The sequence below is a fragment of the Lissotriton vulgaris genome, chromosome 12 (assembly GCF_964263255.1).
Source record: "Lissotriton vulgaris chromosome 12, aLisVul1.2, whole genome shotgun sequence".
NCBI classification, from domain to species: domain Eukaryota; kingdom Metazoa; phylum Chordata; class Amphibia; order Caudata; family Salamandridae; genus Lissotriton; species Lissotriton vulgaris.
In genome coordinates, this window is record NC_141700.1 from 169,724,362 (window position 1) to 169,750,699 (window position 26,338).

The 26,338-nt window shown below is 46.6% G+C and overlaps 1 protein-coding gene across 3 annotated transcripts in view; it reads right to left on the minus strand.

Moving 5' to 3' along the window:
• The window catches only part of ADCY7 (adenylate cyclase 7), a 565,990-nt gene that overhangs the window by 314,096 nt on the left and 225,556 nt on the right, over positions 1 to 26,338 (minus strand). The window lies entirely within an intron of this gene.

A 26,338-nucleotide genomic window follows, 5' to 3' on the forward strand; every position in this document is an offset into this window, starting at 1 on the left:
CTCACAATACCACCACACCTCAGAGAGAGCAGCGTAAGAGTGAAAGGCTTCCAAAGAGGCAGGGTGCGCGTTCTTTTCTTGGCCACATATATTTGAAGAGTTTTAGCTGCATTGATTGTAACAAACATATACTGCAAGCAAGTTGTTGTTGTAAGAGATTTCATGGGTCTGCAGTTTCCCCAAGTAGTTTCACTTTGTGTACAGCTAGATGTTGGCCCTTTGCTGTGGCCTGAGTCTTGCTGACCCATCTTTATTGACATGTTCTAACCAAACTAGCTTTCCATTCACCACCCAAGCAGGATAAAGTGCGCCAAGTTGCAGGTCAACCGACGACCGTCTCAGATGTCAAAGCAAATTTTACCATTGGTAACAACTATTGCCATCGCAATCATGGCGTGTATGTAATTTGTACTGAAAAAAACAGATGTAATCTAGCTCTTTCTAAAACATCCACCCTACTTACAACTGCATCACAAGTAGTCGAACCTTTAATTATCTTATATACCAGACACTCTCTTTATGCATTACCAAACATTTTAAGATTAACTAACATTTTAAGATTAATTTACAGAACATTTACATAAAAACAGCGTCAATGAAAAATTACAAACAATATTTTAGAAGTGAGACTTTGCGATAAAAAGAAATATATTGTGAACAGCATCCCAAGGTTGAGGGAATACGCTTCGAAAGGAAGGGTGCCATGATACATGTTCTGCTGCATAAAGAATTTAAAATGCATCGTTGAAAGTAACACATACTGGGCGGAGCTGGGAACATGATTAAGAAACAATTATTTAATTAGGTTTCTCTCCGTAAACCATTGATCGTATAATTTAATACCATTTTTTCTGTACTGAAATTAGCACCAGATGGATTTATTCTCCAAAGTCAAAATCAGGCTACTTAATGAACACATTAGTAACTGTGGTAGGTAACACCTTAAATGTTTCATTGCAAAGGAGAAAGTGATTGTAAACATAAGCCTACCTGGACAACTTCTCTCAAGAAGTAGAGATGTAGCTTACACATTGTGCAAATATTTGACTTAGCCCAGGGAAAAAGGTGTAAATTCTCAAAGACACAATTATTAGTTATTGCATATATTTACAACGTCCAGGCGTATCTGAGCGAAGTGGGCTACTTTGCAGAAATTAATGCTTGTACAGTTTTTGCACATCCAACACTTACAGTTGGTCACAGTGGGGACAATCTATAGGCAAAGGATCAGTTAGAAGGTGCATGTGCACAATTATTTCAATTTCCTTTATCCCGATCACATGGAAAACATGTTTTTCCATATGAGAAACCACTGTTAATATGCCCTATTAAAAATCAGGATGTTTGCGATATTTTCCTATAATTACTAAATCAATTCCACCTATATTATTTAGGTGCAGGCTTATAGAAACATGCCAGGAGGTCCTTAGAAATGTTTAGAAGACCTACCAAGTTACAACTTTGTGTGTGTTCATAGGTTTTGTATAGTCCCCTTTCTTGACGCTCCAAAGGAAAACTACTTTCTTCAACTTGGTGACCTAACTGCGGGTAAATCCTCATGTGTTGCAGATCTTCTGCAGTAAAAAAGGCAATCTTCACAAACAAATGTCTTTAAATGCAGATTTTGTGAATTATCGGACAATATGTGTGATTCAGGGCCTATCATTGCTTAGGGGTGGCTGAATGGACTGGTGATCCCACTGAAGTGAGCGGTCTCTAAACTGAAGGTCACAGGTCCAAATTCCAAAGAGCCTCACCTTCTTCTCAGTCCAGTATAAGTATCACTGAGTTGTGCAACACCAGTACCTGGTAATCACTGCTACTTAAACAATCAGACTCTGTTCTTTCTGGGGCCACAGGACAGAAACGGGCTACTGGGCCACAACTGTGGGGATTTGGGTTGTTTGCCTCTGGTGTTCATCTAATGTGACCCCGTAATCTGGATCAAGTGCACCCCTTCAACGTTGACCATCAGGATAGTGAGGGCAATACGTCTATGTCTTCTCAGGGAGTTAATGTAGGAGGCAAAGACTCAGAACTCCGTAACTAACCAAAAGAGGAGACGTATATACATTAAGTAGTTTTCAGGAAATGTTAAAGCCCAAAATTAAAGATAGATGGGGAATATCTAATTTTTATAGTAACTGCTTCCAACAAGCTTTAACAAAAATCTTACTGGTTCAGAAGAGCTACTGTTTTTAGTACTTTCAGTCATTTCTTGTTTGGCAAACCAGCTCACTCACTGCGAGATGCCATTCCGTAGGGCTTTGTGGGGCAGGCTCTGCAAACCAGGGAGGACTCAATGTTCCTCATAGAAAAACAAATCTATTCAGCTATAGGGCTCACAAACAAAATTTTAGGTTCAGAAGATGATAATACTTGTACTCATATGCTTGAAATCAGGCTACATTCATTAAAGAGTATCAAGAATAATAAAACACAAATATCAACAACAAATAAAACTTGGAAATTGATTCCTTAACTGCTGGCAGAATGATTGCATTCCATTCTGGACCATGAGCTGATCTGCCTGTTTTTCCATTACTGTCACACCAGGAGTGGCCCGTGCAGGTAAGAGCTCTGGGACGGGACTCGACAGACTATGGCGAGGGAAAATGATTTATAAAAAATTTCCTTCGTCGTCTGTCGAGTCCCCGCCCCATAGCTCTTACCTGCACGAGCCGCTCCTGTGCCACACTCATGTTTGGATAAAATACATTTCTATAACATACACTGTGTTCTAGATCGACACTAGTGCCAGTACATGTAGAGAGGTTTTAATGCTTGGCCACAATAGGCAACTGTCCAGGGCCCCCATCTTCCAAGGGGCACCCTGGAAAAATGAACCTTAACTCTATTGGACTCGTCTATTTTATTTCTCTATTTAAACCTCTCAACATACCTCTGTTTCGGACTCTGTCTCTCTATGCAGTGTCATCTTAAGGATTTTTGGGGGACCGGACAAGATATATTTCACCTATTTGTTGGCAACCCTGGCTTACTTTTAACAATTAACATGGAATGTAGAATTGTTTGGCGTCATGCATTTTTTGAAGTAGCTGGAAATGGGTAATAAAATTCGAATTTGAACCTTCCGTGTGCCCCAAAACACGTCTTGCCTGGGGGTCCCAAAACCCTTTGATACAGAGTATGTACTATGCAAATGGAATAACCCTTGCTACCATAAAGTACATGTAGATACTGATGCTACATGTAGGGAAAAAAGCGTTTTTTGGATTATTACTCTGTTCATGTATCATAAAACTACACAAAACTTTGTAATACAAATATGTCCACTTACGTTTCAAAATTATAAGCAGATTTATCTAAGGTGGAGAAAGTTACAGGGTGCCACAAGGTTGCATTTTTCAAGAAAGTCCCTTCGGGAATTCTTGGAAAGTGAGAAAGCAAAAACCACTGCCCAAAAGCCAACACAGTCCAGATATGCGATATACTTGTTACTGTTGTGCATTAAATACAGACTTTGAAACACAGATACATCTTGATGGAGGTGAAAATGTACCAAACGTGCACGGCATAAAAAATGTAAAAATTGACATGAGAAATATAAAAAACAATCAAATATGGCCCGTGTGAGGCATTCGATTTTTACCTCCAAAGGAAAAAAAACCTACACAAGACAGCTTTAGAATTCCATTAGCTAATTGCTGTCAGAAGAAGAATAAAATAGGAAACCTATACCCAGAACAATATGAATTGCTTCGCACCAAGAGAGTAGCCAGAAAATGAAAATACCCCCACTTGAACCAAGGCTCTTATGGCACCAAGCAAGCGAAGCAAGTCATTGCGACCCTCCCCAGTAAAGCTTGCTTGTCTCTTCCATCCAAGCATCTAACCATTCATATCTAACCATTCATCTTGTCATCCTTCCATCTACCTGATGACATCCACCAATTCACCTTTACAGTCTTTCATCCATTCAGTACTTCATCCTATTTTTCTGTCTGTATCCAATCCTATCCATTTATCTTAAAACCTATCCATCAAACATATCCATCCGTCCTTTTACCTAATCATCTATCCTTTCACTTATCCATCCCCTATTTCAGCCATTCATCCATCTTTTCATCCATCTTTTTGCTAATCCATCCACATTTTCACTCCATACACCCATACAGCCTCCCTTTCACTCATCCATCCATCCTTTCACTCACCCATCCATCCATCGTCCCCTTCACTCATCCATCCATCCTTTCACTCATTGATCCACCTTTTCACTTATTCATCCACCCTTTGACTCGTGTCCATCCATTCAGCCTTTTACTTATCCATTTGTCCACCCTTTCATTTAGCCATCCATCTACCCTTTCCTTTCACCCATCCGTCCAAACTTTCACTCAACCATCCATCTTTTCACCCATTCATCCATACTTTTACTCAGTCCATCTCTGTATCCATCCACCCACTCATCCATTGATCCTTTCACTCACTCATCATCCATCCTTTTCTTCTAGCGTCCATCCACCCTTTCACTCATCCATCCATTCACCCTTTCACTCATCCATCCATTCACCCTTCCACTCATCCATCCTTCCTCCCTTTTACTCATCCATCCTTACATCCATCCCTTGACTCATTCATCCATCTATCCAGCCACCCAAACAGTGTTATTACTGCTAAAGTAGGGGGGATTGACAACGCCCCTGCTTCCCACTATAGTTGCTTAAGAAGAAACTAGGGCAGATCAGACTATCTATTCACTGAAAACCTCCAGACATGAGCAACTAATTGCTAAAACGGGACAATGATCACATGTTTAGATTGTAAAACTGTAACATAGACAGGTCTGGCAAGCACACCAGACCGGATAAGCCAAAAAGTGACCTATGTCACATGGAAAACGAGACTGTTTCAGAACGTGCACCTTAGTTATGAGGAAACTAGGAATTTCTATAAAGATTTCTCTCAAAAGTTCAGTCATTTCACAAAGTTGGAAGATTAATAGTTTGCCCTCCAAGCCAATTGATCAAGCAAAGGGAAACACAACCTTTTTAGGTCTCGCACCTGCGACGCATCCGAAAGCGATGTTGCAGCGAGACCTATAGTCGGCGAGTCTGCTTTCAAGGAGACAGGAGATGGGCACACGCAGCATGCCGGAATCGGATCAGGTCGCTCGCGCGTTCACCATCTCCTGTCTCCCTTGAAAGCCTCCAACACACACAGCCACACCCCCATGTGTTCGCTTCGCACACACACACACACACACACACACACACACACACACACACACACACAGACACACGCACGCACACACACACACAGAGATGCACGCACACACACGAGTGCACACACAGACACACGCATGCACACACACGAGCGCACATACATGCACGCACACACACACACAAGCGTACACATACAGAGACACACACCACACCACCCTCTCAGCCGCCGGCGCCGCCACCCCCCCCAGTACAACTAAGCCCCACTCACCGCATCGGTGCCACTCCAGACTTCTGCAGCCTCCGCGGGGCTCACCCTCGGGCATGGGACCCCCGCGTCACCACTGCTTCTCTGGGCCGGCCACTCCGTGAGCGCAGGCTTCAGAAGACGGAAGTCCCGCCCCACAACAGGCGTGACGAACCGGAACTTCTGATACATCTCCACACAGCTTGCTATTTTACTAATTTATTTTTAATACCGGGCCTCGCCTAGTGTTTGTGTGGTTTTCATGCTCCCTTTTTGCCATCTGATTGCAGCTTGCTAATTTATTTATGTATTTGCTTTTAATCCCGGGCCTTGTTTTGTAGCAGGTGTCAGTGTCTCCCTGTCTGGTCGTCTGTCGCTGCCTCAGTTCTCCTTTTCCTTTTCGTGGCTTCTCTGTCCCTTGTCTCTATCCCCATGTCTGATTCCCCCCTAACACCGTCCCCACTCACCTCCATCCCTTCCCCCGTTGGTCTTTATGGCCCAGTGTACGGATTTGTTCTCTCTTGTTTTTATTTAGTGCAAGCTCGATATGTAGGTATTGCAGCGCTTTGCACACCACATACGTTACAGATGAAAACATTTGTTTTTGGTAGGTGCACGGAGATTGTTATTCCTGATGACTGTGTGGGTGGAGTCAAGGCTGCTCTCCTTAGGTATGTGACTCAGGTTACCGTGGAGCTAATGGTTCCGTGCCGTTACGGTGCAGGGACGATGGCCAAGCAGGTTCTTGTCCTGACCGAGGCACCTGCCCTGGTGCCGTTGCTAGAGGTGCAGCCCTCCGAGCTCTTGCATTTTTCTGTAGAAGCTCTACGGGGAATGGCCCAGGGCAAACAGGAGGCACAGAGCTGTAGGGCAGTGTTAGATGGTATGCCATTGCTGTTTGTGTGTGGTGCCTGTCTGTAGTGTGTGTATGCAGTGCCTGTCTGCGGTGTATGTGTGCGAGTGCAGTGGCTGTCTGCAGTGTGTGTGTGTGTGCGTTTGCATCAAGTAATCAGTATTAACTGAACAGACACAAATGAAACTAGATAAAAATATATTTTAAATACATCTTTTTTGCTCAATTACGTTCTGAACTCCAGCATAGGTATTTTGGGGTGCTGCAGCTCCACCTGCACCCCTAATTCCAGTGCCTATATCCGGATCATGTTGAAAATAATTCTCCAAATATTACTTCTGCAAAAAGCATAGTCTCTCTCAAAACTCTGCTCCTGAAAGTGTCGAGATTCACTGACAGCTATGCTCATGTGTGGAAGAGAAAAGTGTGTGACTGGATATATACTCACAGTACCTCTTGTAGAGGCGTAGGATTCTCATTCCTGCAGGCACATAGCTCACAAATAAAAATCTGCATGTTCTTTTATTGCCACGTTAAAACCGAGATAACTCATTTTTCGTCTATAAAATATCCCATTAGATACTGCTCATCTTCCAAGTCCTTCTTTCGATCTGCTCCTATTTCGTTTCTTTTTCTTGGTCTATTGTTTTTCTGTTTCTGCCCTTCTCCTCCGTCTCTATAGCTCCTGTCTGCCACACCTTTATTCTACCCAGGAACTACATATGTACCCTAACTCCACTCTGACCTCCCAGCTCTTTTTCCTTCCATGTTATGCCCATTTTCTCTCTATTTTTTCTTGCACTGAATCCCTCATAGTTTCTCGCTTTTCTGTTGCAACTGCTGTGTGCCTGACCTCGCTCTGTTGCTTTCTCTTTCTGACAGTTTTCCTATTTGTCACTCATGCTTTTTCTATGCTCATTTTATTCACTTAACTTTTAACATCTTACTGTTTTCCGGTGGCTTTTGCTCTACATTTTTCTTCATTGTCGAGCTGTACATATTTATGTTTTTGAATGTATACAGTGCAAACGTAGTTAGAAAGCAATGCTGCGCCATACAAGAGGGAATAGGCTAATTCTGTATCCTGCACATACAGGATTTCAGTATGGACAAATAAATGCAGATCAATGGGACTTTTTTTAGATGAGGCGAATGGGCCTCAGAAGCTCCTCACTGCTGATGTTGGGTGAGTAGCTCCTCGGACAGGTGGTTGTAGTTTTCCAGGCACTACATAATCAGCAGCATCTAGTCTCCATCCTCTAGGTCTAGGAACAGATCATTGGCTCAGCGAAGGAACAGCGTCCGAAGTATGTTTAGACAAGCATTTGCAAAACAATAGGTCTCACATTTGCGAGAGTTTCAGCAATTAGGATTGCAAATGGCAATTACTTTTATTCAGGTTTTAAAACTCAAAACATAAATAAAAGGCATTTTCATTTACAATGCCAATAGCTCAAACTCATGTGAATGCGAGACCTGTTGCATTGCAAATGCTTGTTTAGCCTAGTACTAGGAAACTTAGTCATTGCATGCACGCGCACACACACGTTTCTGTTATCTGTGGTGTCACCTGGGGGCATTAACCACTGAACTCTTCGTTTCTATAATCCCTGTTTGATTCTTTCTGTTACATCTTAGATTAGAAATCTTATTGGTCGTTCCTAACTTTTTTCCTCGCATATATACCTCATTACTTATTTTGGAAAATAACTTACCTTGAAGAGTTTAAATTAATAAAAGTCCTACCAGTCAACCGGTCAATCGCGAGCTACCGGTAGCTCGCGGAGACCCCGGGAGTAGCTCGTGTAGCCCTTCATGGGCTATTTACTTTTCCGGCTCCATTTACCCGCCCTCACCCAAACCAGCCGTTCAGATTAGAGCTAAGCTGGGGGTGGGGGCGGGCGAAGAGGATGACGCTCCTGTCCTGGAGCTGCAGACTCGTCTCGTGAGGGTCTGACTCTTGTGGCCTGATCGTCGGGTGCCAGCAGCGGAGCAGAGACGTGACTTCGACCGTAGGTAAGCTCAATGGACAAGCAGATAGATAGTTTAGTGAAGTTGGATTCTGTTTTTTAATGAATGTGATGTTGAATATTTACCGGAGCTACACTGACACGCCAGTCACAAAAAACGCGCGGAACAAAGGGCAGTAGGGCACAAAAAACAAGGTCAAAACGAGTGAAACAGAGGGCAGAAGGGCACAAAAAACGAGGGAAACAGAGGGCAGAAGGGCACAAAAAACAAGGGGAAAACGAGTGAAACAGAGGGTAGAAGGCCACAAAAAACAAGGGAAAATGAGTGAAACAGAGGGCAGAAGGCCACAAAAAACGAGGGAAACAGAGGGCAGAAGGCCACAAAAAACGAGGGAAACAGAGGGCAGAAGAGCACAAAAAACAAGGGGAAAATGAGTGAAACAGAGGGCAAAAGGCCACAAAAAACGAGTGAAACAGAGAGCCGAAGGCCACAAAAAAGAGTGAAACAGAGGGCAGAAGGGCACAAAAAACGAGTGAAACAGGGCAGAAGGGCACAAAAAACGAGTGAAACAGAGGGCAGAAGGGCACAAAAAACAAGGGGAAAAACGAGTGAAACAGAGGGCAGAAGGGCACAAAAAACAAGGGGAAAACGAGTGAAACAGAGGTCAGAAGGGCACAAAAAACGAGTGAAACAGAGGTCAGAAGGGCACAAAAACAAGGAGAAAACGAGTGAAGCAGAAGGGAAAACGAGTAAAACAGAGCAGAAGGCCACAAAAAACGAGTGAAACAGAGGGCAGAAGGGCACAAAAAAAGAGTGAAACAGGGCAGAAGGGCACAAAAACGAGTGAAACAGAAGGCAGAAGGGCACAAAAATCAATGGGAAAACGAGTAAAACAGAGAGCAGAAGGTCACAAAAAACAAGGGGAAAACTAGTGAAACAGAGGGCAGAAAGGCACAAAAAACGAGGGGAAAATGAGTGAAACAGAGGGCAGAAAGGCACAGTACGGGCTCTGGTGAAATTAGGCTTAAAGTCAATGGAACTGGGCGTGGGGGGGTCTCTCGGAAAAATATGCGAGTTGCTTCGGGTTCAGTAGCTCACAGCGATTTTCACTGGCCAGAAGTAGCTCTGACTACACAAAAGGTTGGAGACCCCTGGTATACAAGAACTTCAAGAACACATCCTATGTGAATCAATCAATGTGAGAGGAGGAATCTCTTGACTTGTGCTATGTCAAGTCTGTACCACACAATTTAGGACTTTTTAGCTTGGAAACTCACAAACTATGCTGCAAAAATGCTCGATCACTAAAAAGAACAGATCTTCAGTATGTAATCTGAAGCCTGACCAAAAAGGAGACTAAGGGTCCGATTACGAGTGGGTCGATAATTGTAAATCCTTCTGTAAAACCCTCTTTGCGCAATGGTCGGAATTACGAGCTGAGTGTTATTTAATGTATCCAACAAATATCGGATGTGTTAAATACTTCAACCTTTGTTAAATTTCGGCTGGTCAACCCTGATAAAAAATTTACAAGGGAAATTCATACAGTAATTACCGTAACATGCAGATTTTGGTTCATTAAACACCAAAATCTGCATGTTATTCCCCACAAACTTGAAATAGGTGTAAATCTATTGCACATGGTAAATAACGTAACACATAGTATTGTTATTTATCATGTGCGATAAATAACACCTACACTTGTAATGAGGCCCTAAGTAGCTTAGAAACCGTGGTACTCAATGTCAAAGGTATTCTCAAGAATGGGAGAGTATAACTTTGCCACGTCAACAATTTAGGTGCCACTTCCAGGAAGTTCAAGATTATCAGTACCACTTAAAAGAAATCACTGTAATCACACAGCATTACTCAATAATACACAAATCAATCAGGAGAATGCAATACAGGGTTAACAGCATTATTTGCATATATGCAATAGTTTCTTCTGTACCCATCCCCGCTAAAGGAATTCTCCTTGGTGTGTTATGTCGGACATCTCATCAGGGGCAGAGCGATGGCTAGTCAAAGGGGCAGTCATTCGGTCACCCCAGAGGCAGATTGTGCAGCAGGCTCTGCCTGCATCTCAGCCTTCCACTTGCATTTTAGGCAGCCCCATGGTTATTTGCTTTTGGCAACTGGAGTCTAGGGGGTGCAGGATTAAATGTGTGCAGCAGTCCAACTCTGACAAATTTGGAGCTGTCATGGCTGCATCAGAAGCGTCTTGAGGATGTAGAGACTTTGGTGATCTCAGTGTGACAGCTTCCTCTGGCAGCTTCCAGTCTTCAGTGGCCTCCCTTAAGCTGGGAACTGGAGGGTGGGTTGTTCAGCAAGTGTGGCCTTCGGTCTAATCACGTGTTCACATATGGTCTTGACAGGATTGGCCTACTGGCATGATCAGGGTGCACACCAACGTGATACTGTATCATTCGGATTGTGACTGTGGGCCAGTAGCACTAGACTTTCAGACACAGCAGAATGACAATTTCAAACAGTGGTTGATTTTTTGAAAGCTAGTTGGTTCAGGATCAGAACCATTTAGTCAAACAGCAGTCATTTGGGTATTCTGGGGAGTACTCCCTTTATTGTTCATGAAGAACTTGGAACTGGAACAAGGATTGGTGGTTTGGAACTCACTTTTATACACATGTTCTAGAAAGTAGATGTTGACCCAGTGCCCGAGGTTTCAGAACTGCTTTCGGTTGGTTATCTTTCGAATTTCCTTTTTTTTAATAAACTGTGTTTTATTAGCATTTTGGGCACAAACATAAAAAGTGAGCATGGTATATGACATCATCACAAACTGACAGGATTCCTCCTGCTAAAAGAGCTGTACTTGTACCACATAGTTGCATGGGGACAGCCCAAAGCCCACCTCCCAAGGGCGAGAGAGGACTGCCAGGATACATCTTGACTTGAGGTGGGAGCCACCACCTTAGACACTGGTCCAGTCCCACCCAGCCAGTTATTCAGTGTCCATATCTTGTCGCTGAGACAACTGGGATCCTCCATGTTTCATGCCATAAATTGTCATCCACCAGCCCCAAACTTTCTTGTAATTTTCTAGGGCGCCCTTTGGCTGTGAACACCACCTTTTCTGCCCCCATGCATGTATTTATTCCAGCAACCCATTGAGCCTTGATAGACACAGCCATAGAATCCCAGAACTGGACTAAAACCGATTCACAATGGCAAATGTCAATTTCAGACTGCTGTCCACACACATCCTTTCTGCAAAGTGATGACTCTCAGAGCAGGTAGTAATGTAGCTTCTCAAAGCAAAGGTTTCCAAAATATGGGCATAATGAAGTTGATTTCTCAGCACCTGGCTATCATCCACCTTCCTTTATGTAGGAATCAGAGAGACAAATGTCAAGTCCCTGCCCAGAAACGTCCCCAACTTGAGCAATATAAATCACAGCCACACCCCTACGATCTACCAAAATCTAAATAGAAGTTCTTTGTTGATTAGTTCTCATTAGTGCCCTGTGTCCATCCTCTTCACTTCAGTGACTGGGTCTCCATCTTCCAGGCACAGGAATGCAGGCAATACATTTACACTTCTTAGGTGAACAGGTCTTTATTCTCAACGTTGTGCCATGCTTAACCAAGGGCACCTTGATTGGATCCCACTAGCCTTAGTACTCTCTCCTACTATCAAATATGTTCTACACGTGCACTGCACATACACATCTGGCCACTCACCGCAGGGGCACGTACCCATTTACCATGCAGGGGACATTCCAGTCACAGAATCTGCCAACTCAGTCAACTGTTGATGTGCCATTGAAGGGAAAAAGCATGCAATTCCCGTAAGACATGCATCTTCTGACAACTCCAACTACTAATTTCTAAACATTTTGTGTACAAGTAAAATATAATAAATGAATGAACTGCGTCCGCTCACCTACTTGTGCTCATACGCGTGACAGCCTAGGGCAACACATGCGATAACCGAAGAGGGTCTGAATGCCCAAAGAAGAGGCAAAGGTGGCCCTCGTGCTAGGTGGAGGAGCAGGGAAGCGAAGAGGCAGAAGAAAAAGGCAGCTTTGGGGGGGCGCTAGAGGGCGCACAAGCTAATGGCCGCACTTCTGTGAGGCTCTGGCTGCCTGGCCAGACATATCCTGCATTTCTCTGCTTAACCTGGGAGTTGGAGCCTGAAACTCACACCGAGGGTGGCCCTACATGTGCTGCAGTGCCTGACCGAGTTTGGCGGGGATCCGAGGTCCGACGCCTGAGATACGGCTCTGAGTGTCTCCGCCGGGAGAAGACGCCTCGGTGGGGCGCTGTGGAGCACGGGACGCTGACCTACGCGAGGCCGCGGCTTCCCACGAGGCGGCCAGGCCGCAAAGTCGCGGAGCACTGCCTGGGAGGCGGGCGTACAGCGGGCAGAGCACCGGCGGCGAACGGAGGTGAGTCTTGCCACCGCTGGCAGCGCCGCAGCGAGGGACAAGCAGAGACACTGTGCCTGGGTCCGGCTGGCGCTCCCGGTGCAAACGGTGCGTCCTGCCTGGGCCTACCACGGAGATACCACTGCACCCAGCCCCACTGTGTGCCTCTCTGCCGGCCTCCCTGGAGCACCTGAGGGACATTGTTACCGCTGGCTATAGCGGCTGTGATAACGGAGGGCCGCCTGGCAGATCAGATAAGCGAACATCCTAGGAGCGGACTGGGCCTCGTGCTGGCGCACTATCTTCCCCCTCCTAGGTGCTCCTACCGCCGAAGATTGCACATCATTGCACGGGCGAGCTGCGACCTTCCAGCCGGCGCGTAAGCTTTCAAGACGCCCTGGTCATTGCAGTTGAGGCTGAAGGGGGGACAGGGGGCCACTGGGACTTGCTGAACTGCTCATCGGCTGGTGCCGCCTCGGTGGGGATCGCCACGTTGGGGGCCACCAACTCGAGCACCATAGTCTGGAGAAGGGGAACCCTATAACTGTACGCCATTTGCCAGCCCCGATTGGCGCCAACAGACTGGGCACTATGGGCAAGAACGACGCTAAGCAGCCCAAGCTATCCTTCGAACCAACAGCCTCCAAAAAACCAACCCGAGGCACCATGGGGTCCGGCGGCGCCTCAGGGCCATCGAATGCTGACACATCCTCTGCCCCTGTCGCTCCAGAATTGAGACTGCTTATCGACGAGATGCGGCAGGGATTCGCAACAATCGTGGATAAGGTCGACCGTTTGTCTTCCAGGATGGACGGAGTGGCGCAAAAGATAGAGGTCCACGAGGAGCGGCTGACGGAGGCGGAACGGCGCATCTCCACTACTGAAGACGTGTCCAACACTCACGAAACACGCCTAAGCCGAATGGATAACGTCCTCAGAGTAATAGCGGCTAAGAATGAGGAGTTGGAGGCGAGGAGTAGGCGCAATAACATCCGCGTCACGGGAGTTCCGGAATCCACCAACACCGGACGGATGGAGGACTATGTGGAACGCATACTGATAGCCGCAGTAGGTAAAGAGGCCTTCTCTAGTCAGTTCATTGTTGAACGGGCGCACCGCTCACTGGGCCCGGTCCTCAAACCGGGGGCGCAGCCACGTCCCATCATCGCACGGTTACTCAACTACCGGGATAGGGATGCAGCGCTGAGAGCAGCCCGTACTAGCCGTAACCTGAACTGCGATGGCGTGCAGTTCTCCTTGTATCCAGATTTCACACCCATGGTACAGGACCAGCGAAGAAAATTTCTGGATGTGAAAAAGAAACTAAGAGACATGCAGGTAGACTATGCTCTTCTTTACCCGGCACGCCTCAGGGTAACTCATCAGGGCAAACAACACTTCTTCACGAACCCGCAGCAAGCTGAGGACTACGTAAAAAGACTTCGCGCTACTAGGAGGGACAGGCATAATGATGAGGAGGATGAGGCAGGAGGACATCCAGCCAAACAAGAGGAGTCTTGATGGTGGCCTAATGCTCGTGTTAGAGGGCTCCTTTCTGAATTGCTGATGCTTGCTTCGGAGAATGTTCCCTTGGGATGCTAGGACTTCCATACCCTACCCACGGAGCCAATGATGACTACTACCTTGCATTCTAGATAAGCGGTGGGGCGATAGGGGCTTTTGAACATTTTGCCCCGCCACTGGTATGGTGTTGAGAATGCGCGAACTTGTGGCGCAGAGGAGATAAATAGGAGCAGCGGACTACATGTTGGCGACAATCTTTGCTTGCACAGTACATTAACTGCCGAGATAAGGGCGTCGGAGGGGTGCAGCCCTCACAGTCGTCTGGGCACTGAACTGCTCGTGAACTACTGGAGCCTACTTCGGAGCATGTACCCTGCTTCCGGCGGGGTGACCCTACCTACCAGTGGCGGCATGAGCGGATGCTTGCTGGTCACGACAACTCGCTGCTGAGAACTGTATGGCTTGCCCAATATGCGCCACTGGGATGACTAATGGATTGCGTAACCTGTTGGTGTTACAGGTGGGAAGGGGGGGAGTGGAAGGACCTTTGGTTACTCCCCCAGTCCTCATTGTTGACTCAGCCTGGTGGGAGGCGAGCGGGAGATATTATGGTGTGATGTAAAGACTTCGGCCCGCAGGGGTTCTATATGCCAGGCACCACCCCTTCTTCTCTGTCTTCCCCGTATGGCTTGTGCGGGATGGGAGGGGAGTGCAGGGGTGTATGGGTGCGTGCCTCTAATGCCCCCAAGAGGGGATACCCCATGTGGCTTAGTTATGGTTTTTGTGAGTGGGGATTGGGGTGGCGGGGGGGTTTCTGATACTGGCAAGTTTGGGTTGCTTCAGTGGGCTGGGGGAGGGACGGGGTTACGGGAGCTGAGATGTTGCGCGTGGAGGGAGGGGGGGAAGTTACCTGTTGGGGTGAATGTTGTTGAGAGTGGTAGAGCAATTGAGGTAGAAATACATGGAACGTGTGCTGGTGCTAGTGTAGCGGAATGTTACTGTTTGGATGATCAAGCACAACGGTGGTTCATGACGTCGGAGAGACTGGTACTGGTTACGCTCCTGCGAAGGGCTGGAGAGCTGGAGATGTACATGCTTTTAGATTGTGATGACGAGCGCGGGTGATCAAGCCTTATCTACTGTATCCATATTGTCCTGGAATGTTCGAGGTCTTAATGACCCACGGAAATGTAGGAATGTAATTGCATATCTGGATAGGCACCAGGTGCAGATAGCGATGCTGCAGGAAACCCACCTAAGCCTACGATGTGATCCTCGGTTCGCAAGTAGATGGGCGCATGTGAGAGAATTTTCTTCCTATTCCACGTACTCCAGAGGAGTGGCCATTCTGATAAATAAACGGTTGATGTTTCAGAAGCTGGGGGTTCGGGCAGATGGGGAGGGGAGGTATGTGATCCTGTGGGGGCGACTAGGTAACGATGTGATAATGCTTGTGAACTGCTATGCACCTAATGTTGACACACCGGGGTTTTTCTTGACACTTTGGGGCCATGTGCTAGAGGTCGAGGCCACACACATAGTCTGGGGGGGGGATTTCAACCTCTCGCTGCATCCGGGGATGGACAGATCGGACGGTAGTGGACAATATAACACCAAAGCTAGGGACACACTACAGGGCATACTTACGGAGGCGGGTTTACTGGATAGCTGGCGACATTTACACCCGGGGACTAGGGAAGGAACCCACTTTACCACATACGCACGATCATGGGCAAGAATCGACTACTGTTTTGTCTCTCGGGGCCTGGCTGGCGGAATTGTCCGGGTAAAACATCTGCCTCGTACGTACTCGGACCATTGTCCTGTTATGACGGTTATGGAAATGCCCGGCTATGCAAGAATGCGTCCCCCGTGGAGACTTTTCCCTTCGGCCCTACTTGACCCTGTCTTTAAACAGGAACTCGGTGAGGAAATTGAAGCCTTCTTCCCTAGGAACAAAGGGTCTGTCGACAAGGTCGAAACGATATGGGAGGCTTTTAAGGTTACCGTGAGGGGTATCACAATCTCCAAGAGCTGTGGCGTACTAAGGGAAATCGTCCGTACATTGACTGCTCTTGAGGCGGAACTTAAGACACTAGAGGCGGAGATGGTCAGGAATCCCAGCCCTGACCTGGAAAGGGCGTTTAGGGCTAAACTGTCGTCATATGAAGAAGAAGCTGCCAGAGAAGTGAAGTTCCGGGGCAAATACTGGACCGCCAGGCGGTACTGCGAGGGAGATAGGCCGGGTAAAGTTTTGGCAGCACTCACGAGACACCAACGTTTCGCCACACACATCTTGGAAATCTCTGATGGTGAGGGTAGGTCCTACCGGGATACTAAGGGGATACAAGACACCTTCCTACAACATTACCAACGCCTATACTCCACTCAACAGTCAAATGCGGTGGAGTTTGGCGACTTCCTAGACGATATAGCACTCTGCTGGCTAAGCGACAGCGATAGGGCATTCCTGGGATGCCCCTTCGAGCTGGACGAAATCCGGGAAGCGATCATGTCGCTCAGCAATGGCAAGGCTGCAGGGCTTGATGGCCTTCCGGCAGAATTTTATAAATGCTATATCGATATAATGGCACCAGTACTGAAGGAGGTGTTCGAAGAGTCGCTGGAGGAGGGAATACTACCAGGCTCCATGAGGGAGGTGGCGATCACCTCGCTACTGAAACCAGGGAAGAACCCGGTGGATACCGATACCTATCGGCCCCTGTCATTGCTAAATTGCGATGCGAAGATTCTGGCGAAAGTGCTTGCGACTAGGCTATCCCTCCTTATGAATACTCTGGTCCTGCCAGACCAATCTGGCTTCATCCCGGGGAGAGCTACTTCCCATAACCTCCGCACACTGTTCTCCCTCGCACCCACCATATCGCCCGAGCTTCCGGTCGCTGCTGTGTTTTTAGACGCCACCAAGGCGTTCGACTCGGTGGAGTGGGGATATCTCTTGGCTGTCTTGGGCAGAATGGGGTTCCCCCGGATATTTATCGCCTGGGTGACACTACTATATACTTCCCCAGTCGCCAGGGTTGTCGTTAACGGTGTGCTGTCGGCACAGATGCCGATCACGAGGGGAACTAGGCAGGGTTGTCCCCTGTCACCCCTGCTCTTTGCCCTGTCAATCGAACCGCTAGCCTGCAGGATCCGACAACTACATAAGGCCAGCGCCTTTAATTGCAACCAACGGCAGATTGGCATATCCCTCTATGCGGATGACGTCACTTTATATGTGCGACATCCAAAGGACAACCTCAATCCGCTGCTACGGGAGTTTGTTTTATTTGGTGGTATTTCAGGAGTGCACATCAATTGGAAAAAGTCGCAATTCTTCCCCCTCACGGCATCCGTAACCCGCTTTCCGCTGGATTACCCCTTGGAGTGGTGCGACTCTGACTTAAAATACTTAGGAATCGAGGTGTCGCTTAACAAAGAGGACCTGATCCGACTAAATTATGGGGTGGCCATTTCACAATTGTCTGACAACGTGACTCGCTGGATGGCCCTGCCGCTGTCGATGGCTGGTAGAGCCTCCCTGATAAAAATGGTGGTTCTCCCACGGTTTCTATACTTATTTCAGAATATACCTTACTACCCTGGGGCCTATTTTTTTAAACGTCTCCGATCTGAATTGCTGCGACTCTTCTGGGGGGGCAAACAGCCGCGCCTCAGCTGGACTGTCCTCACACAGCCATATGACAGGGGGGGATTTGATGTACCAGACCTGGAGGTGTACTACCTCAGTGCCCAGGCTCAGCATGCCTACCATTGGGTTAACCCCGCGCCCTTCATGCCCCAAGTTGCCGCTGAAGACTGGATCGTGCACCCACTGCCACTCAGGGGCATGCTGATGGGATCGGTGGGGGATGTCGAAACGCCGCCTACCACTGTCACCTGCACCATAGACTCATGGCGGAGAGTGACGAAACTGCTAGGCGCTCCTATGCTCTACTCGCCGGCATTGCCCCTCGCATACCACCCGAAACTTTCGCTGCTGACGGAACGTGGATTCAGATCCATGTGCACCCGAGTACATCTTAACACCTGGGGCGATTTGTTTCAAGATGGACGGTTCCGTTCCAAGGAACAGATTTTTCAGAGCGCCCCGCCGACGCCAATGGAGGTGTTCTACTATATTCGGCTTCGCCAGGGTATGAGGGATATACTCCCCAGCTTTCCGGAGGAACCGGGCACGGTACTGCCTATGCACATATTGCTGATGTCGGACGGCAGGCATTTGGTGTCGAAATTGTATGCGGCCATTCGAGAGCAGCGTCCCCCTGTCCTGGCCAAGGCGCGAGCTGCCTGGGACTCTGAACTTCCCACGGCTCTCACCGATGACCAATGGAACTATTGCTGCTCAGTCACGGCCAAGATCTCCTCCAGCTGTAGACTAAAAATTATCCACTACAAGTACGTGCAGCGATACTACTACACTCCAGTTCGGAAGTTGCGTTTTCACCTTTCGGAAGATGATAGATGTGCGAGATGCCGGGCGGAGGGCGCAGATTTTCTCCACTTGGCCTGGGAGTGTGGAGCTATTCAGGTATACTGGGAACAGGTGCATGCTGCGCTCCAAGTTATGATAGCTGGCCCTCTTCCCATGGACCCCGTGGTGATGCTGCTGGGCTACACCAGGAATGTGCCCAAGGCTGACCGCCGATATGTTGATATAGCGCTGCTGCTTGCAAAGAGGAGAATTGCGTGCAGATGGGGTAGGGGAAGAGCGCCCAAATTTAAGGAGTGGTTAGACGATCTCAAGTACTGCCAGGATCAACATGGCGTCTATGCAGAGCTGATGCCTGCCCGTTGTAAACCCAGCGACTTCTGGTCCCCCTTGCAGGTGTACTGGCTATCTCAGACGGCGCACAGCGACTCCTCTGGAGATGACGAGTCGGTGCCGGGCCCATGATCGTGTATAGACACCTCACGCCACACACACCACACTATATATCACACGGTGGAATTAGCCTGACCCGCCCTGCCCGGAGAGAGGAGGGACGATAGCCGTTGGGGCGAAGCTGAGAAGCCCAGCAAATGTATGAGACACACAGCACTGCTTGGACGACCGGTCGCTCCTCGTCTTCCACTACTTTGACGTGGTGGGCCAACGGGAGAGACCAAACGCTATGATCCCCACCGCCGCCAGTCGTTAAAGATGGCTGCTGTGCTGCAGAGCGCTGTGCCCTGATTTGTAATGCGCCATATTCTGCTCACTCTCTCGCTGACTACCGTTGGGTAACCTGACGGAACAGCGCTCGCTCACTGCACATAAGACACAATATCATACAGGGGGATGTAGTTAGCTGATCACTTAATGCCAAGACGGTCGTAGGTTGACATGACCTGCGATGTTTCCCACCCTACTTGCCGACATGCCTGTATATTTCAGAGTGGGTCTATGTCTCCGCAGTCTGAACCCCTGGTTGAATGGGGGGGGGGCCACAGGTGGCGATGCATTTCAGCCCAGGACACCAATGGCAATGCATGTACTGACCCAGCCCTTGCGAAGATGATCTCTATCCAGTGTATGTACCATGACCAGTATTGTATCGTATTGTTAATGCTCTGATTTTCATGCCTCTGTGTTGAATGCCACTAATAAAATAAAAATAAAAAGGTTTAAAAAAAAAAAAAAAAAAAAAAAGGCAGCTTTCCTTACAGCGCCAAAAATCAATATATTGGTCCTATTGACATTGCGCTGTACATAGAAAGACTGTCTCTGACTGGTGCTCTGTCAGGAAGCAAATGGTGCTATGTATACACTCAAAACTTTACAAACAAAAGCTTTTACTAATACCATTGTGAGCGTGTGATGACAGGTCACAGGTTTTATCAATAAGGCCGAGTATTTTGGTGCTCTAAAATGAGAAAATGACCCCCTGCCTACAACAAACTCATATTATTAAAAACAATCATGGAAAGCGATTATGCAAGTACAAGCAGGCCGAGGACTGCCAGCACCGTTCAAATGAACGGCTTGCTTATAATTGCATGTATTCTGCAAAGGTATGCCATTAGTGGCCTTTAAATGTGGTAAACTGGATTTCATACAGGAAGATCAAAGCAAAAACGCACTTTAGGCAGGTACAACCATTGGCTTGTCAGGGCAGAATGAACTTTCCTAAACCATTGGAGAGAAATAAATGTACTCCAGCAAAACGGCACCCACCAATAAGAATCACAGGTCAAAGTGTTTCTGGCCATTACCTTCTTTAATTTAGCAAGTTGTTTTTCAGCTATGAACAACCTCATTTAATGTATGTATTTATTTATTTATTTATTACAAAGCACTACCTGCAGCTGTTAGTTTCCTCTGAGTTCTTAGCAGAGGGGAAATCTGATTACTTGTGAATGCGTCTGAAGATGTTGTGCTTCCAAGTCTTCACATGGTGGGTGAAAGTAAACTGGTTAATAATTGGGGAGGATGTGTTTCCTTTTTAAGTGAAAAGTCTCTAAATCCTGCCTGGTTAAACATACAATTTCAATCCCTTAAACCAGAGCTAGCCCAATTCGCTATGGCACAGAGCAGTTGCGTTAGCTCGGAAAAAGCTTGCAAAGTATTTAGAAGTAGCAAAACAATAAAAAGTCTACACACAACACAATAAAAATCACACAACAATTTCTAACAATTGAGAATAATGTAATAAGAAAATTGATACAAAACGAATGCAATCCAATTGTTTCCTATACATGAATTTTTGGGCAAAAAGTACCAAGAAAAGTTTAAGCACCAATTAAAAGTCACTGTTCGCGTTTGACCAGAACCTTGGCAGGATTTCAGACTAATCACAAATGAACAGAGGTCAGACATGCCAAGGAGGTCAGACATGCCAAGGCTCCCAGCAAAGTTTTTACCTTCTGACTTAGTCTACTTTGTGGAAGTAAAAATTCTCCAATGGGCAAAGTTGAAGGCTGTATTCAAGGACGTGCACTCAAAGTCAGATACACTGTGGCCAAATGTTCTAATGCACCTATAACAAGCTGGATGGGATGTATGTATGTAATGTCTGTGACAGAGTGCCTGACTACCAAGCTCTAAATCAGGACCAAAGTCAAAGGCAGAAATCTTGACCGGGGGTAAAGGCATGAAAAGTATCTGGCTGAGGCTGGAAAACCAGGGATGTCAATGTGTGGAAGCTACAAATGTGGGTACTGGGATACCACTGTATTTGAATTAGTATGACTCGGTCACCTGGTCATAGATGATAGTTGTGAAAGTGGTGCTATGTTTTGTACTGAAAATTCCACTATTAAAGTTTATTTAAACAAAATGTTATCTGGCAAAGTCTAGAAAACTAGTGGGTTGTCAACGTGCAGAAGTTACAAATGTGGACACTGGGACATCACTGTATTTGATGATGATGATTAGAGTCTTATATAGCGCAACTTTGCCCGAGGGCGTCAAGGCGCTAAAGATGGAAAGAAAAGCTGAATGTGAAAAAACAAATAAGTGCCAACTAGAGATAGGCTTCCCTGAAAAGCCAGGTCTTCAAGGCCTTCCGGAACTGAGAATGAGAGGACTGATCCCTAAGTTCTGGAGGAAGGGTGTTACACATCCTAGGAGCAAGGGAGGAGAAAGCTCGCCCGCTCCATCTTGCCTTAAGAATTCTGGGAACAGCAAAGAGGTTTTTGTTTGCTGAGCGAAGGACCCTACCGGGGACATAGAGGGACACAAGAGACCTAATGTCTTCTGCCCCCAGCCCATGAAGAGCGCGATGAGTAAGGCACAAGGCCTTGAAATCAATCCTGGCTTGCATAGGAAGCCAGTGCAGATCTTTCCTAATGGCTGAGCCTGATGAGCGCCTGGGAGCATCCACAACGAACCTTGCGGCCGCGTTTTGCAGAATTTGGAGACGCTGGACAAGATGTTTGGAAATTCCCAGATAGAGTACATTACAATAGTCCAGGCGGGAGGCTATGAGGGCTACCGTGACCTGTTTACGGGCTTCAGTTGACAAGTAATGTACAATTTTCCTCAGGATTCGCAGTACCCCACAGCAAGTTGAGGCTGCCCTGCTGACCTGCTTATCGAAGGAAAGCGAGGAATCAAAGATGACGCCCAGATTCAGAGCAGACTGAGAGGGTGTAGGGCAGGTACCGAGAGAAAAGGTATTTGAACCGGTAATTCTGAATTTTGCTTCTGACTCAGTTTGTTTTTCTTACATACTCAGGGAGAGCGTTCCACAACTTGGGGACCAAGGACGTAAAGCAGCATCCCCCGCTCTTGGATTTCCTAATCCTGGGAACTTTAAACAATTGTTGGCTAGCGGATGCTATCTCACAGGGTCGTAAGGAGTGAGAAATGTCTGAATCAGTCTAATAGTCAGTACGCACAAGCTATGGAGAGTAGGCTGTGGCTCAATGGTTAGAGCAGGCAGACCTCGATGCAGAGCTCTGGCCAGGGACCAGGGTTCGATTCCTGACCGGGCGGGTCTTGGGCTCATTAATTCCCCTGACCGGATATTCTCGCCTCAGTGCCTATCCTGATCATGGGTCCCACGCTGCAACTCTGGGCAATAGCTTGCTTAGTCTCCACAACGGCCCCCACAACGCGAGGGATGCCTGGTCTGCACCATGGGGGTACCCAGAAGTGGACACTTCACAGGGAAAGCCAGGAAGGGTTCCCTTGCGGTATTCGTACAAGCACCAGGAAACCCACTGCGGGTAGCTGTGCGCTATACAAGTACAAAAACATTTACATTTATAGGCTACATGACTGGTTAGTCTCAGTGGGATTCCCTACATTTGTGGTGACCTGTTTAAACCCTGGACAAATCCTTCAACTCCATTCAAGCCTATCCAGGTGCAGCACCTACGGCTGGGAAGTTTCCTGGAATAGACATCATTCTGTGCCTATGCTGGATGAGAGGTCTCAGCAAGCTAAGAATACAAGCAGCTTTAAACTGTGTAGCTGCCAGGGCCAATACATGCCATTGTTCAAGCCACAGATTTTCAATACTTGATGCCAGCCAGAAGATTCAGATTTGGCGGCTTAGCTTCCTAAGTAGCGTGGACTTGACTTAATCATTAGGAGAAGCTGGAAAAGAGTGAACCTCAGGGAAGAACAAAGGGAAGATGTAGAGCTTGACAATACATACAGATCTCAGAAGCAGCCATTTACTATTCACACTGGCTTAGAATTTATAAACACGTTAGTATTTTAGCAATAATGGGGAGGAAGGCTTTAGATTTGACTTCAATAAGCTTTTTAAAACTTGTCAGAGAGGCGTGACAGGAGAGTCTCCGAGATGGAGACATTTCACTAAGCTCTGCATGGCTCTGGCTTTTTTACGTTCTGCTCTCAAAAGCCCGGAGGGGGTGGGGGTGGCGGGTTCATGGCTGAAATTGGGGTGAACAACAGGAGCAGCAGCCATCATGGGATGAGCACCTTTGTGACAGCAGAAAAGGTGCCAGCTACAAGCATGGTTAGCTTTACGGCAGTGCGACTGGTGCCATAGCGATGGGAGCCCAGCTGGAGGACGCTGTGTTTAAGGGTCTAAAAGCCTTTGCTTCAAAGTTCCTTGTGTGTCCAGCAATTTTCTGGCAACAATAAAAATAGCTAGATGACTCTGATGATTGATGCACCTGCTGGAAAGAGATTGGAGTTTTACCCAATGGAAGTTTAAACCAATCATAAAGTAGCACAGAGGGTTAATATTCCTGCTGATTCTCTTAATTTCAACCTACAGGTAAAAGACACCACCACCAGATGATTTTTTATTATTCGTGTCCTCGAGAAGATGTTTCCCTTTTCCTTTTAAAATTAAATGCCTGTGAAAGAAGGAATATGGAGAGATGAGAAGCACTGTTGGAGGGTGGTGATGAGAGAAACCTTGGAGAAGAAGAATTGGCTGCTTGTGAACAGAACCAACCTGCTCACAAAAAAGATGGAGCATGCTGAGCCGTGGGTTGGATTAAACTCAGACTCTCAGAGCAGAGCCACCTGCTCATTGACAGAAGAGGAGAGCATGTCTGAATGATGAGTAGGCTCTTCAGGCTGATGATGGGGCCTGTGTTTTCACCACTTGTGTAGTGCCACTCCAAACTAGAGGAGTGACAGCACTTTATCAGGCAGATACAGGGCTGGGAGATGCCGGAGCATTAGGGGACCGTAAAGGGTGACCTGTTGCATCCATATGATGGTCACCCAATTAACCACCCGAAATTGGCAAAATGCAATAGAATGCTTTCTGTGAAGAAATATAACACCCATATGGGTGAGCATATTAAAATAGTGCCCTTCATGCCCCACTGTTGAAAATAATAATAAAATAAAACATCCAGAGATAAAGAGCATTAGGAGCTTCCTTAGACATGTCAAAAAGAATCCCAAGCGGCAGCCAGGGGGTAAGGAATTCCTTGCCCCCAGGGTATAGTCACACATCATTATAAAGACAGGAGAAACTGGGGATACAGGTATCCATGCAAACGGAAAGTGTTAAGCACATAGGAATCACATGTTTATATACATTGGGGTAACAAAATAGTTTGCCAATATTGTTAAGGCAGAATTGTTATGAAAAGTAGTATGAATGAGACTGGCACAGGCTCAATCTTATTGTTGACTCACTCATGGAATTTGGACCTGAGCTACAACGGCTGTTTTATGATGGTACACTGTGTTTCTCCTCCATTGTTGGTAGACTTTCAAGACATGAGGGGACAGAGTAAAATCTCATTGACAAAGGAAAGGTAACCTTCACAGGAAGAAATACAAAGAACTACTCTTTCCATCCTCCCTCCAGCCAGAGGCAACTCATGACAGGAAAGTACTAATGTGGATTTCAGAAAGCAATAGCTATATCTTGTTTTTCTTATATAATAGTTATGGTGCATTTGCATGTATGGGGATTTGCAGTTTACAGTTTTTAACGTCTTTATTTCGAATATTCTTCATAAAAGACAAAATATTTACATACATATCAATAATAACAATATTACATAATCAATGACATTATATGAAAATTAAGCGTAAAGAACAATAGAACAAAAAGAATTAAGAATTGATTAAAACCTCAATTAAATATGTGCATAAAGACGACAAGAGAAGATTATTATTGAACAAATGCATATAAAAAGACACAACATCAATACTGGTCGGAGACACAATCTAGTAAAGTAACGTACTATATGGGTTTTTCATGACGGTATGTTACAAACTGTCTTAGACCTTAATAACCAAGCCCATCCAAGGAATTTGGCCAATCCAATGGAAAGACATTCAGAGGTGTTAGTTCTTAGAATGAGCAAGGCTTCACTGCTCGACCGGGTCTTTAATCTATAGCATATAGGCTTTAGCCACTTGTGGCGTGGTTCACGGTAAGCATTACAAACAAACAAGAAATGACCTATTGTTTCTTTATGGTCAGTACAACATGGACAAAGTGAAGTCGCCGGCTTCTGCCAACCACTGGTGAAGGCCCGTAATGGCAATGTACCTAGACGGAACTGAAAGTAAAGTTTCCTATCTAAGGTTTTGACAATTACATCCCAAAAGCACTCGGTATGAGGGACTATTTTATGTAGCAGAAACAGACCGGTCAGGTTCGGTTTCTCTGAAAGAGCAACGTGTTCATCTTTAACCATAGACCAGAAGAGAGATTTAAAATCTTTCTTAGAGGGAAAGATGTGAGAGCCCGGCTCAAACCACAACTGGGGGAGGCCCATTCCGATAAGAGTGTTTCTAATTGACTTAAACCATGGAATTTCACCTGCCCCCTGTTGTGATCTAACATCCTGAAGCTCTTGGGCAAACATGGCAAGTTCCGGTGTGGACCATATGCGTCTCCATAACGCCACCATCCTGTACTGGGCTTGATGTTTAATTGAATGGAACCCCATATCCATCAATAGTGGTAGAGCGGGTGTTGATGGAGGAAGACTGACTAGGTTTCGGAAAAATTTGTTCTGTATCCTATCAAGGACAGCCAGGTCCACACAACCCCATATATCAGCCCCGTATAATATGGCAGAGCTGATTTTTGCACTATATATTTTAAGAGCGGGCAATACCCTTTTGGTCAGAGAACTCCGCTGCTCCTTCACCAGACAACCGGACAGACGCGTAAATTTCAAGCTAAGCGCCGCTATTTGCTCTTTCCAGCGTAATCTATAGTCCATTGTCACACCAAGATAGGTCATAACTTCAACCTGTTCCAGA